General features: G+C 39.7%; 1 long non-coding RNA gene across 1 annotated transcript; it reads right to left on the bottom strand.

Annotated features, from left to right (window-relative positions):
* Positions 1-858: 858 nt before the first annotated feature.
* Positions 859-3567, bottom strand: LOC124257412. Its single transcript, XR_006893263.1, has 2 exons — positions 3320-3567; positions 859-1668 (listed from the first exon to the last, which is right to left on the bottom strand). It is a non-coding gene; the product is annotated as an uncharacterized LOC124257412 (long non-coding RNA).
* Between the last annotated feature and the right edge of the window lie 10248 nt (positions 3568-13815).

Genomic DNA, 13815 nt, shown 5'->3' with positions numbered 1-13815 from the left:
CGCAACTCTTGAAAAAGAGAGCAAAGTAAGGAATTAATGATTATTAGTTTCTTACGTTTTAATAACTATTGATTCAAAGTTTCATAACACTTACTGTTAAGAAACCATCGTGATCACAATTAATGGCAAAAATATCTATCAAAATTGAATAAACATGTCGCATGTCAAGTTATTCTGATGGTGAAGGACGCGGGTCAAATATTTTCAAACATACAATACTACATGGTCGCTAAATGCTTAGATACAACTTATTTGCCATTTTAAATAATGTTTTTTTCTAAATATAACTCGAAATGATAAACGTGATGTTATTGTTTTCATCCCTCTGTGTTTGGTATATCTATATTTAGGACAACAGAATGATTATACTAGTGACCCCGTACAAATTACCAGTGTACCATTAGAAGGCGTCAGTACATCCGTACACAATGTATGCAAGTTCCAATTAGTTTATAATATAAGGATACCTGTGTGAAAAAAACTGAGTTTGGGAGTTGGATTTAACACCCCCGAAACACTATTCAAGTTATATCACGGTGTGTGGTATGAGTGAGTGAGTTTGGTTTTACGCCGCTTTTTGTGCAATATGATAGCAATATCACGGCGGGGGACACCAAAAACGAGGTTCACACATTGTACCCATGTGGGGAATCGAACCCGGGTCTTCTGCAATCGAGCAAACGCTTTAAGCGGTAGGCTACCCCACCGCCCCTCTGGTGAGTATGGGGAGAAAACACGAAGCGATGCAGTCTCAGACCTTTACCACGTTGGTGACAACGCACAACATTGCTTAAATTAAATTGGATAAGGGGTGAGTGATACATAAATCAACTACAGATTTATAACACTAAAAGTCTGTGGCTTGTATTTCTTTAATACGAATTGTACACAAAACACCATACATATTTGCTCAGTAATGACACTGTAATTTCACATCACAGAAAAATGGGCATTGGGTTTGTCCAAACTACTTACATGCATAGAACCCCTTAATTACAAGACCTCGGACAGAATCGTAAATCCCCAATCGCATCCACGGCTTCATAACTGCCCAGAACGTCCTCGACGTTATATCAGGCTGTCAACCTAGACGGTTTACTGAAGAACGTAGAACGTCTACCATAAACAAGGCCGTTGGAAATCATCAGTCATGTGAACACTGTATGTAAGCTGTATGAATGATTTGCTGGAGCATTCCGTCACCATCACGAACCAGGACTTGTTCTGGAACACTTGGTCATATCCATGTAGGAGAGCTTTTGTACAACAAACATCCTCATCTTGATCCTAAATTTGGTCTTTGAAGTTTGTATTATTCTTGTCTGAAGTATTCCTTCTGCAGGTTTTACATGATGTCTATAGGTTCACCGTCAATAGGGTTAACTGAACCTATTAGTGTATCATCATCATCATCATCGTCGTCGTCGTCGTCGTCGTCGGTATTAAGACTTCAATACTAGGCTTTTCACACCATTCCAACAGTCGCAAATTGAAATTCCTTTGTATAATTTCTGTCGATACAAACTAAAACTATTGATAGACGTGTCTGTTCTTTATAATCTTTTGCACCTTGTGGAACCATCATTACGGACCTGGCAGTATCTGTTGGTAGGACAGTTAAGTCCATTACAGGCACCAGCAAAGCTCTTCGGCCACAGCGAGATGGAACTGGAGTTAAGAACAGATTAAAGAACAGAAAAGACATTCAAAATGTTTTGTGGTAAAGGAATATCAACTGGGTGTGGGGGGTGGGCGTGTAAAACTAACTATAATGCTAGACGGAAATGGAACTCCTTTGAGAGGTGTTCAACTTTCTCTGATCAGCTGAACTACAGTACCAGTTAGCGCAGCTTACCAGTTAGCGCCAACACCTGGCTGTAGCGCTAGCACCTACAGCTTGACTTGTACTTCCGTAGTATTTCACATATTTACACATCACAAAAGCGATAGGCTACGAGAGTTAAAATCAACCTGTCTGCGCAAGCGCTACAGCCATGTGTTGGCGATAACTGGAGTGTTTTATAAAATCACGCCAGAATATCCCCCTTTTCCATCCGTTTGTCATATTTTGTAACTGTAATCGGCAAAGCATGATATAATGAAAATGCCAATAATCACAACTGCTATCTTTGTAGTAATCTGCAGGTCTGCAACGGGTTTAAATGGTTCGAAAAAATATTGTTTCCAATGGTTGACATTTCTCGGGATACAGAGACGAATCCTAGGTGTGATGTGAATGCCAATGAGGTAATGAAGTATTACATCCTGAGGTAATACATTCGGTGTTAAGAAACAAAACTGATGATTTGGCAAATAATTTGATATTACAATGTCCCTCAACTGACACTGATGCCTAGTATACTGATTATCATTCACGGGAGGACATTGTGTGCTCTGTCTCCCCAGACCTCGGAATTGCTATCTGTTGTCATATATTGTAACTGTAATCGGTGAAGCATGATATAATAAAAATGGTTATGATCACAACCGCTTTGCCACTAGCACTGAAGTAATCTGCAGCTCTTAATCAGGATTAAATGGTTTGAACATTTATTGTTTTGTTGTTTAAGGTGTAAGTTCGAATCCCAGTCTTTATGGAATCATCACTTATGAACAAAACCTTTGTATCTTAAAGTAACATTCCAGAGAAAGCGGGAATTTCCCTTACAATAATCCATTTTGGTGAACTACAAGCATTTTGCATACCCGTTACCTGATGATGAAACAAACAATGTATATCTCACCGATCAGTTAACAATGCCGTTTTGAAAGGGTTTGTTGTGTTTTTGTTGTTTCCCAGCAATATGGCGTCGGAGTCTGAACCAGACAGTTCAGTGACCAACGGCATAAGTATTGATCTACGCAACTTGGATACGATGACTGACATTTAGACGATGACATGTTACTGGAACCCGCGAGAACGGAATAGTGGGTTGATTATTTATTTTGATAATCTGGAAATCAAATTTAAAAATCAGCAGATTCTGGCATGGTTCAGACCGACAACTCCGAGCGAATACCCTCTAGAAATTGTCTTTATTACTACTCGTGGATTACATCAACGTACGTACTAGTCTCACTCGCACGTTAGACACGTTTTGAAATACACTCACTGTAATATAGACGGGACTGACTGAATCATGATCACTGGATCAAACTCAATTATTTACCGCCGCCATATAGGTGGGATATTGCTTAGTGTGGCGTTAAATAACAAACAAAGAAATATTATATTACGATTATCAGAGGTTAACTGCAACAAACAACAATTAATTTGTTTTTACATAAAATGGATAAGGTCAATGAGATATAAATTTACCTGTGAACTGTTCCTGCTTCAGATATTAGCCTCGATGGCGCAGCATCAGAACTGTTCAGCCTATTCAAAGTACACCTAAAATCTTCGAGGAAATAGTCAAACGATTTGCACAGTGTCCAGCCGAGACATCGACGCGCACATTGTAAAAGAGTGAGTGGTTTCATGGTTTTAAAATAGACGTAATCTATCCAAAGATTACAATTAATTTGCAGTTGTGAAATCTTGCTCATATCAGTGCATACATTGATGGTGTCAACCAAACATGAATACGAAGTAACAATCAGGAAAATCAGGATGACCTGAAGACACATCTTGAAAGCTGTACTAGTGTTCTGACTACTACCTGCGCCCAAGCTGGCTGTGGCAGTAATGTTCATGAAAACCTTCAACCTCAACATTTAACGTGGGATATAATGACCCACAGAATCGTTTAATGCTATATTTAAATGCACACTTAACCGTTGACAGGGATGCATCGGTGTTTAGTGGCGCACAAGAGTCCTATAATTCTTTTCAATTATGTCTTTGTAGTTGCATTGACCCACTGTGAGGTGTTCAACTTTCTCTGATCAGTTGAACTACAATATCTCTTTCCAAAAATCGATTAATCGTTAGTGAAGTGTTTTGATAAAGTGACCCTAGAATATCCCCTTATTTTATATTTGTCCATGTTTCTTATAGTTGACATTTCTCGGGACACAGAGACGAATACTTGGTGTGACTTGAATGCCATTGAGGTATGACGTATTGAATCCTGACGTAATACATTAGGTGTTAAGAAACAAAACTGATGATATGACATTAATTTGATTATAAAACGTTCCACAACTGACATTGATTCCCAGTGTACTGATTATTATTCAAAGGAGGACATGTGTGCTTTGTCTCGCCAGACCTCGGTATTGCTTTCTGTTGTCATATATTGTAACTGTAATCGGTGAAGCATGATATAATAAACATGCTTGTGATCGGTGAAGCATGATATAATAAAAATGGTTATGATCACAACCGCTTTGCCACTAGCACTGAAGTAATCTGCAGCTCTTAATCAGGATTAAATGGTTTGAACATTTATTGTTTTGTTGTTTAAGGTGTAAGTTCAAATCCCACTCTTTAGGGAATCGTCATTTATGAACAAAACCTACAGATTTTAAAGAAACACTCTAGAGGGAGCGAGAATTTCCCTTACGGTAATCCATTGTTAATGAACTACAAGCCGTTTTACACATCCGTTACGTGATGATGAAAAAGACTACGTGTATATCTTCCCGATCTGTGAACAAAGACGTGAGAGCATTTGTTTCTTGTGTAACGCTGCACTCAGCACTATTCCTGATATCTTTAAATACTTGAATCTGGACCAGACAGTCCGGTGATTGGCACCATGAGTAATTGAGATGCGATGACATGTGTCAATGAAGTCAGCGAGCCCGACCACCCGATCCCGTTAATCACCTCTTACGACATGTATGGATTGCTGAAGACCAGTTCTGAACCGGATCTTCACAGGTACTCTTTGAAAGAACCGAGTGCCAATAGCTGTATGCAATGAAGAAGTTAGTGTTAGTGGGAAGTTGTGACAAAACACAAATGGTTTGTATAAAGCTGTATCTGCATCTGAAATACATAGAGATGTCATAAAAAGTAACCTCAAAGTCTTATTCCCAACATGTCTACTTGAAGTCGAATGGCCACATTTAATGTATTTAATGTTTGTCACTGGTAGTCAGTCATCCAAACTGAAAAATAACAATTAAAATCCGGATTGTGAAACAACCTTATATAACAATAATCCAATCAAACCAAATGTACCTATCATTGTTCCGAACGGTTTTATGCAACTTCCCTTTTATGATAAGAGTGAGTGAGTGAGTTATTATTTAACGTCACATCGGCAAAGAAGAATAACAAGGCACCTGCATGCGCTCCTCACTGAATGGGTGTTTTAGCGTACAGTAAATGAAAAAAGGGAGGCCTTCATACTTTAAATGAACTGTTTAGGTTTGAGATTCCTCACTACAGTTGAATTCCATTATCAAATTTCAGCTTTTATTCGAGGAGGACGAATGCTGTGTATCATTTCCTTCTTCGTGTAAACTGCATTATTGACCTTTTTAATGCTACAATCATATACCCATGGCCTTGTCAAACGTCCTTGGTACAAAGACGCATCTAGATTGGATCTTGACTTTGGACACAGATGATCTTATGATCAGACCAAGGAGCGCCAAGAACCATACCACTCATGCTGTCGACAATGGATCTGATTACACTGAAGCCAGATTAAGAGCTGACTATTGAACGGTACATCATTAGTTACACGACTATTTGCCAGATAGTAAGTGATGGTACGGGCGGCCTTACTTTGAACCCTGCATTTCCTTTTGGCGTCATGAAATACGTGTTCAAACGAGGCGTACAACCCCATAGTACCTGGCAAATGGCAATGTGACGAAGTTATTACCCTACAGATTGTTTGAGTGTTTCTTTATGTGCGTTTTCCTGAACCGTTTTCATCTATTTCTCTTGTATTCCAGCTGCGGTATTTGATCCACGATCGATGTCTGAGACGAACATTATCAATCGACACTCAATGAGACATAACTCTTGTTTTAAGAGACTTAAAATAGTGCCAACCTTTAGGCTATATCATAAACTCCAATCAGTTTCCAATCAATAGATAAAAACAACATATTCTAAAACCAAAGTTTCTAAAAATAATTCATGTACTCTCAGAGTATACTCAGAATAATAACGGTACTCAATGAATAATCTCTTTTACATAAAATAGAAAAAGTCAAGAGAAATATTAATTACCTGTGAACTGCTCCAGCTTGAACTTTCATTTTCGATGCATCTACATCAGAACTATTGAGCCGATTAAGATGACACTCAGACTTTTCAAAGTGGACATCAAACGATTTGCACAGTGTCCAGCCGAGACACCGACGCGCACATTGTAAAAGTGTTAGTGGTTTCCTCGATTTATATTGGTAATTACTTATCCAAAGATTATAATTCACTTGCAGTTGTGGGATGTTGCTCATGTCAGTGCAAACATTGGTGGTGTCGACTAAACATGAATATGAAGTAACAATACAGAAAGCCAGGATGACTTGAAGGCACATTGTGGCAAGTTGTCGTACGTTAAACAGAGATGCAATGACCCAAATATACTTATAGGGCTTTTGAAATGTCTACTTGTCAGCTGAGATGCTTCCGAACAAGCAAGTGTGATCATCTCCTATTCAAGTGTATTGTTTTCATTTCAATAAACATGGTCCTATAGTTGCATCGGCACGTCGTAATTCGCTTGCTTTGACCTTCTGGTTGACAATATCTCTTTCCCCTAAAATCGATAAATTGTTACTGAACTGCTTTACCACAACGATCTTAGAATATCGCCTTCTTCTTTATATATATTTTCTGTTTCCAGTAGTTTTTTATTAAAAAATAAACCAAGGAATGTGCGTTAATCATGCATCAACACGAAGGTTGGGGTGGGGATTACTATTGTTAGTATTTCATGTGATGTATTCCTGGAGTCAATGCAGTTGCTATTCGCAGACATTCAATGTCCCATTCAAACACAAGCAAAGGATAAAACTACTCAGTAACTTTAGCAAAGTCGGAAGTTAGGGCGTCTGTAGCTAGATTTTAATGCTGGCTTTGCGCCAGTAGCATTGGCTGCTAAAATTATTTCTGTTATATGCTGTTAAAACCACGACTTGTTAGGGTTTCTGAGTGCCAGCTATCAGAATCCTCCGTTGTAATTTCCAAACACGAACTGTTAGGAACCTGTCACAAACTTCGTACTGCTTGAAATCACTGTGTATGATCATATAACTCAGTACATTGTCAATACAAATGTTAGAGAAGGTGTCCAGTGGCAGAAATATAGAGAAGACAAAAAGTAGATTGGAAAGCAGGGGATAACGATGCACTCAGCAATAGACATTCTAGCACGACATTGTGTGATACTCGATTCTGATTGGCTGAGAGCTCATCAAACCGTACTTAAATGGTAGTTTAAGATCGCTAATTAAAGTGACCGATTCACCACGTATGAATACAAGAACTCGTTGACCCTATTGTTTGTAAACAAACATGTCGGACATCGTCAATTTCTACCACGGCAGCATCTTTGATCTTTTTGAAGTAAAAAACGAATAGTTTGAAGACGAATTTCTTCACCCTAATCCCAGTGAAGAAACTACGAAGCAGGAAAATTCGCCAGCAGCGCAAAATCGGCAGCATTCAAACCGGGTCTAGATCTAGCGGGCATGACGTCGACAACACACGTCGGCCCATACGTCCTAACCTGACCGCTTCCGTCCCGGCCGTAATGCCCAGTCCTTCCACTTCCACTGTCCATGTATCCCACATAAAACGTGGCATGTCAGGTCTTTTCCAAATTGGGAATAGTAGGGTGGTTATCAATATGATAACAATTATTTCCGTTTATAAAGTTAGCGGCGACTAAACTTAGCGAGTTCACGACTTGAATTTGGGCGAGTCGATTGCCATACAATGGGGGAGATAGATAATTCGCTTCAAATAATTGTACTTGCTCACAGTATAAACTGCATTTTTTAATTATGTATGCTACTTGTTACAAATACAAGCATACTGGTTCCTGAAATAAAGCATTTATGTTGTTGAAAATGTCTTATTTGTTCATTACACAACCTGTCCCTGAACGGGACGATTCCAAGCGATTTCCAGGGAAAAGGCCCTTTCACGCCTTGTGTTCTTGCGCGCCACACAGTTCGGTTTTAAACGCTTATCAGTTGTGCTAGAATTAAGATAAAGCTACTCTGTTGACAATTTTGCGGTCCTTTATCATTGATTTATGACCGCTAAATGTTTAATTTAAAACCTCACGCTAACGAGTTCGGTTTTTAATTACCTTTATCAGTCTTACATCAACGATAAAGGACCGCAAAATTGAAAACAGAGTAGCTTTATCTCCTAAATCAAGTGATCAACAACATGAACATCGATCTACGCAATTGGGATACGATGACATGTGTCAACCAAGTCAGTGGGCCTGACCACCCGATCTCGTTTGTCGCCTCTTACGACAAGCAAAGGTTTCTGAGGACCAATTGGCACCCGTGAAGGGCCACCTCCTCGTGGTGGGTGCTGGGTCACGCTAAGCGCCCTTCAAACCCCCGTTGTGGACCCGGGGGAATATTAGGTCCACCAACCCGTTTGCCGTGGGTTGCGCCCCTGTGTCGGTGGAGGAAGGGATTCTGGTGGTTGAGGGCACTGGTTCCAGGAACAGTGTTCCTTTGCCCAACACACCACTTCGGCCCTAACTTCACCTAGACGGGTGGTTGAATTGGCCCGGTTCAACCAATCGGCTGGTCATGCCGAGCCCTGAGCACTAAATTTCATTGCTCTAATATTATTTGGCTTGGTTTTATTTTGTAACAATATTGACATGTTTTGTTTTTGTATATCTACTATGTGATGTATGGATTTTCAAATTTGTGAAAATTTGCCTAGATGCTGGTGACAGAAGGCGGTGGCTCATGGGCCAGTCTGGTGGAAAAATTACTTTTTGTTTTTTCTGCTTGAGTATATCATCCGAGTATCCTTGGTGCTGCAAGTCGGAGACCCGCTTGTTTTTAGCATTGTCCTTTGTGATACTCCGTGGTGGGTGGGGAGCTCGGATGATGAAATCTAAACACTTACCATGGCTTATGAAACCCCAACCAAAAAAAGCAAACGTCCTCTGGAAATTGATCCTGATGACAACGACCTCAGACTGTCCAAACAAATTGATTACTGGCCCCGTTTTGTTGTCATTGACACGAAAGATAGCACACCCTTAAAGTTAAATCCTTTTGCTGTGTCTAAGGGTATTCAAGGCATTGCTGGCGAAGTAAAGAACATCAAAAGACTACGTTCTGGTGCGCTGTTGATAGAGTGCAGCAAAAAAACCACAGTCTACCAACCTGTTGAACACTGACACTTTTGTTGGCATTCCGGTTACCGTCACGGCCCACAAAACACTTAACACAAGCAAGGGAATCGTGCGAGACCGCGATAGATTGCTGGCTGACATGTCGGAACTTGATATCGTATCCGAGATGAAGGATCAGGGTGTACTGTATGTCAAACGTTTCTCAACACGTAAAAATGATACAACTATTAAAACCAACACCTATCTGTTTTCCTTTTCTCTACCAAATGCTCCAAAATCACTGAAGGCAGGTTATTGTAACCTCAATGTTGAGACATATATTCCAAACCCTCTTAGGTGTTTCAAATGTCAAAAGTTTGGCCACGGCGTGAATACTTGCACATTGTCTGTTGTGTGTGCTCACTGCAGTGAAAAGACACACACAACTGAAGATTGTGTCAGTAATGTCAAAAAGTGCACCAACTGTGCAGGGAACCACCCATCTTACTCTAAGGACTGCCCCGTATGGAAAGACCAAATGGCAATTAATAGAATAAAATTCACGCAAAACATTAGTTTTGCGGATGCCAAGAAGCTAGTCCACAGCTCAGAACAAACAGAAAGTTTCTATTGCCAGACCAACAGCTGAGGTACCATCTAGGGTAACTAAAGTGTCTACAAGTTGTCAGACAAACTTAACTTGGGTAAATACAGAATCTCCTAAACCTTTCTCGACTGCTACAACTACACAAACTGGAAACTCACCTCCTGGTCCATCTCGAATCCAGTCAGAGACGTCCTCCCGTGATCATGAACCATCTTCTCTCAGTCGTCAACGAAGTCTCAACAAGATATCACTAAACCCAAAAGTAACAAGCCAGATTTATCTAAAAAGCTGAGTGGCAGAGCCCCAAAAGGGTCGCAAAACAAAATTCAATTAAACAACAAATATGGATCTCTTGAGGCCATGGACGTATCTGAAAACGTCCATTCTAGGGCACATAGCTTGTCGCCCTCCAAACAAGTGCGGGGTAGATCCCCAGTAAATCCCCCAAAAGATAATGTCTTCTAATAATCTTGTACAGTGGAACTGCAGAGGGCTAAGGAATAATTTCAATGATTTGCAGCTCTTAGTCCAGGACTTCACACCATCAGCCATTTGTCTCCAGGAGACATATTTAAAACAGACGGATACATTTGAATTACGTAATTTCAATGCATACCACTCCTTTTCACCTCCAGGTGATCGGGCAACTGGAGGATCTTCGATCCTTATCAAACAAAGTGTTATCCACAGCCCTGTTATACTTAATACTGGTCTCCAGGCGGTTGCAGTACGACTGACGTTACATGTTGCGTTCACATTATGCTCATTGTACATCTCTCCGTCTTCGACTCTTCGGAAGTCTGACCTTAAAAATTTATATGACCAACTCCCAAAACCTTGTATCATTATGGGAGATTTAAATGGCCACAACCCGCTCTGGGGTGGTACAACAACTAATGCCAAAGGTAAACTATTAGAAGACTTTTGTTCAGATAATGATGTATGCATATATAATGATGGTTCGAGCACATATTTACATCCTGGCACAGGAACTTATTCAGCCCTTGATTTATCAATTACAGACTCAGACTTACTGAATGAATTTGAGTGGTCAGTCCACGACGACCTGTGTGGAAGTGACCATTTCCCAACAATTCTCAACCCCGTGAATCCATCTGATGTTCCTCCATCATCAAGATGGAACTTTAAGAAGGCTAACTGGCCTTTATATGAAACTTTCTGTGCTGACAAACTCAAACCTGAACTTTTTCATGATCTTCCTGATGCCATCAAATGTTTTTCAGATGAGCTCAGACACATAGCTGACAAGTGTATCCCCAAATCCTCTGCAGGTTCTCATGTACGTAAACCATGGTTTAACGCTGAATGCAAACAAGCTCGCAAGGCACGGAAGAAAGCTGAACATTATTTCCGTCGCCATCCTATGGTCCACAATTTAAACAAATTTAGAATTTTAAACGCCAAAGCACGCCGTACTTTTAAACAAAATAAACGCCAATCTTGGCGAAACTATGTCTCAAACATCAATTCGCGCACGCCAATATCAAAGGTGTGGAACATGATTCAGAAAATAAAAGGTAAGGGCTCTAAATCTAGCATTAAGCATCTAAAAATGGAGATGAATTATTAACTGATAAATCTGACATAGCAAATAAACTTGGAGAAACTTTGGCCAAACATTCTTCCTCATCAAACTATGTACCTGAATTCCAGAAATATCAAAGACAGCAGGAAAAGAAATCTATTAATTTCAATTCAGACAATGGGGAAGACTACAATGAAACCTTTTCGATACATGAGCTTCATACTGCTCTTGACCAAGCTCACGATACTGCTTCAGGAGCTGATGGTATACATTATCAACTCCTGAAACACTTACCTGACTCTCATGTTTAGAGACTCTCTTATCTATTTTGATGTCATTTGGACATCTGGACAATTTCCTTCGTCGTGGCGCGATGCTATAATTGTGCCCATCCCTAAACCTGGACGTGATCATACTGATCCTTCCAATTATAGGCCAATTTCATTAACTAGCTGTGTTTGTAAGACCATGGAACGCATGATAAATAATCGACTTGTTTGGTACTTGGAAACCAATAACCTTATAACTAATATACAATGTGGTTTCCGTAAAACCGTAGTACCATCGATCATTTGGTGCGCTTAGAATCTTTTGTGAAAAATGCCATAATTAATAAACAACATGCAGTGTCGATCTTTTTCGATTTAGAAAAAGCATACGACACAACATGGAAACATGGGATTTTAAAGGATTTACATGACTTTGGATTACGAGGCCGTTTGCCTCAATTTATATCCAACTTTTTAAATGACAGGCAATTTCAAGTCCGAGTGGGTTCAACCCTGTCTGACCATTATAATCAGGATCAGGGAGTCCCGCAAGGCAGTATTTTGTCTGTAACACTGTTTAGCATCAAGATTAATAGTTTATCCAAGGTTTTAAACGATTCAATTGATGGATCACTTTTTGTGGATGATTTTAATATTTCTTGTCGCGGTAAGAATATGCATACTATTGAACGGCAAATGCAGCTGTGTTTAAATAAAATACATAAATGGTGTCTTGAAAACGGCTTTAAATTTTCTAAATCCAAAACTAATTGTATACATTTTTGTAGAAAATATAAACCGCATAAAGACCCGGGAACTGTTTCTCAATGGCACTCCCATCAAGGTTGTAAAGGAGGCCAAGTTCTTGGGTTTAATTTTTGACTCGCATCTAACGTTTCTTCCCCATATCCAGTCCCTAAAAACTAAATGCTTGAAGGCACTTGACTTGTTGAAAGTCGTTTCCAATTCAAAGTGGGGGAGGGGATCAAGCTACCCTCCTACAATTATATCGATCATTGGTACGTTCCAAACTTGATTATGGCTCCATCGTTTATGGTGGAGCCTGCAACAGTAATTTAAAACTTTTAGATTCTGTCCACCACCAAGGTCTAAGACTATGTCTTGGTTCCTTTAGAACTTCACCTGTTGACAGCCTCTACGTCGAGGCTGATGAGCCATCTCTTACACAACGCCGCATAAAATTAACTTTACAGTATATTACAAAACTTTATTCCAATGAGTCAAACCCTGCATATAACTGTGTCTTTAATCCACTATATGAAGATCTGTATAACAAGAAGCCTTCTCTTGTTCCGCCTCTTGGTATAAGAGTGAAACCTTTTCTTTCTGCTGCTGGCATTGAGCTAGAACATATAGCTCCTTCCCGTTTTCTTTCTTCTCCGCCTTGGCAAATTGGTTAGGCCACAAGTTGACCTAACATTAACTACATTTAAAAAATCAGAAACAAATGAATTACAGTATAAACAAGAATTTAGTCAATTAAGAAATAAATATACTACATACAAATCCTTATTTACAGATGGGTCCAAGGATGGTGGCGCAGTGGCATGTGCCACTGTCGTTGGATCCCGAACAATATCTTTTAGAATACCGGATAACAGCTCTATATTTACAGCAGAAGCAAACGCCATCTTAACAGCCCTTAAATATATTAATAAACACCGTAAATATAAACAATATATCATCTTTTCCGATTCTCTTTCGTGTCTTCAGGCTATTAAAAATCTTTCTTGCAAACATCCACTTTTATTAGAAATTATTGAATTGTACAATGAACTTGCTACTGGCCAATGCTACATCGTCTTTTGTTGGTTACCCAGCCACGTTGGAATTTCTGGGAACACGATGGCTGATATTGCTGCTAAGGCAGCCCTCAACAAATCTGTGACACCACTTCTTATCCCATACTCTGATTATAAAGCCAGCATTAGAACATACATCCGCGATCTAATGCAAAAGAAGTGGGACACCCAAGTAGGTATTAATAAATTACATGCAATAAAACCCTACATTGGTTACACCTACTTGGGTTGTCAGTCCAGATTTGAGGAGGTCATTATGCGACGATGTCGCATTGGCCATACCAGATATACTCATGAATATTTATTGAAAGGCGAAGATCCTCCGTTTTGTATCCCTTGT

Source organism: Haliotis rubra, unplaced genomic scaffold (assembly GCF_003918875.1).
Source record: "Haliotis rubra isolate DU_JTF1 unplaced genomic scaffold, ASM391887v1 Scf66, whole genome shotgun sequence".
NCBI classification, from domain to species: domain Eukaryota; kingdom Metazoa; phylum Mollusca; class Gastropoda; order Lepetellida; family Haliotidae; genus Haliotis; species Haliotis rubra.
This window is presented reverse-complemented; position numbering and strand designations above follow the sequence as displayed.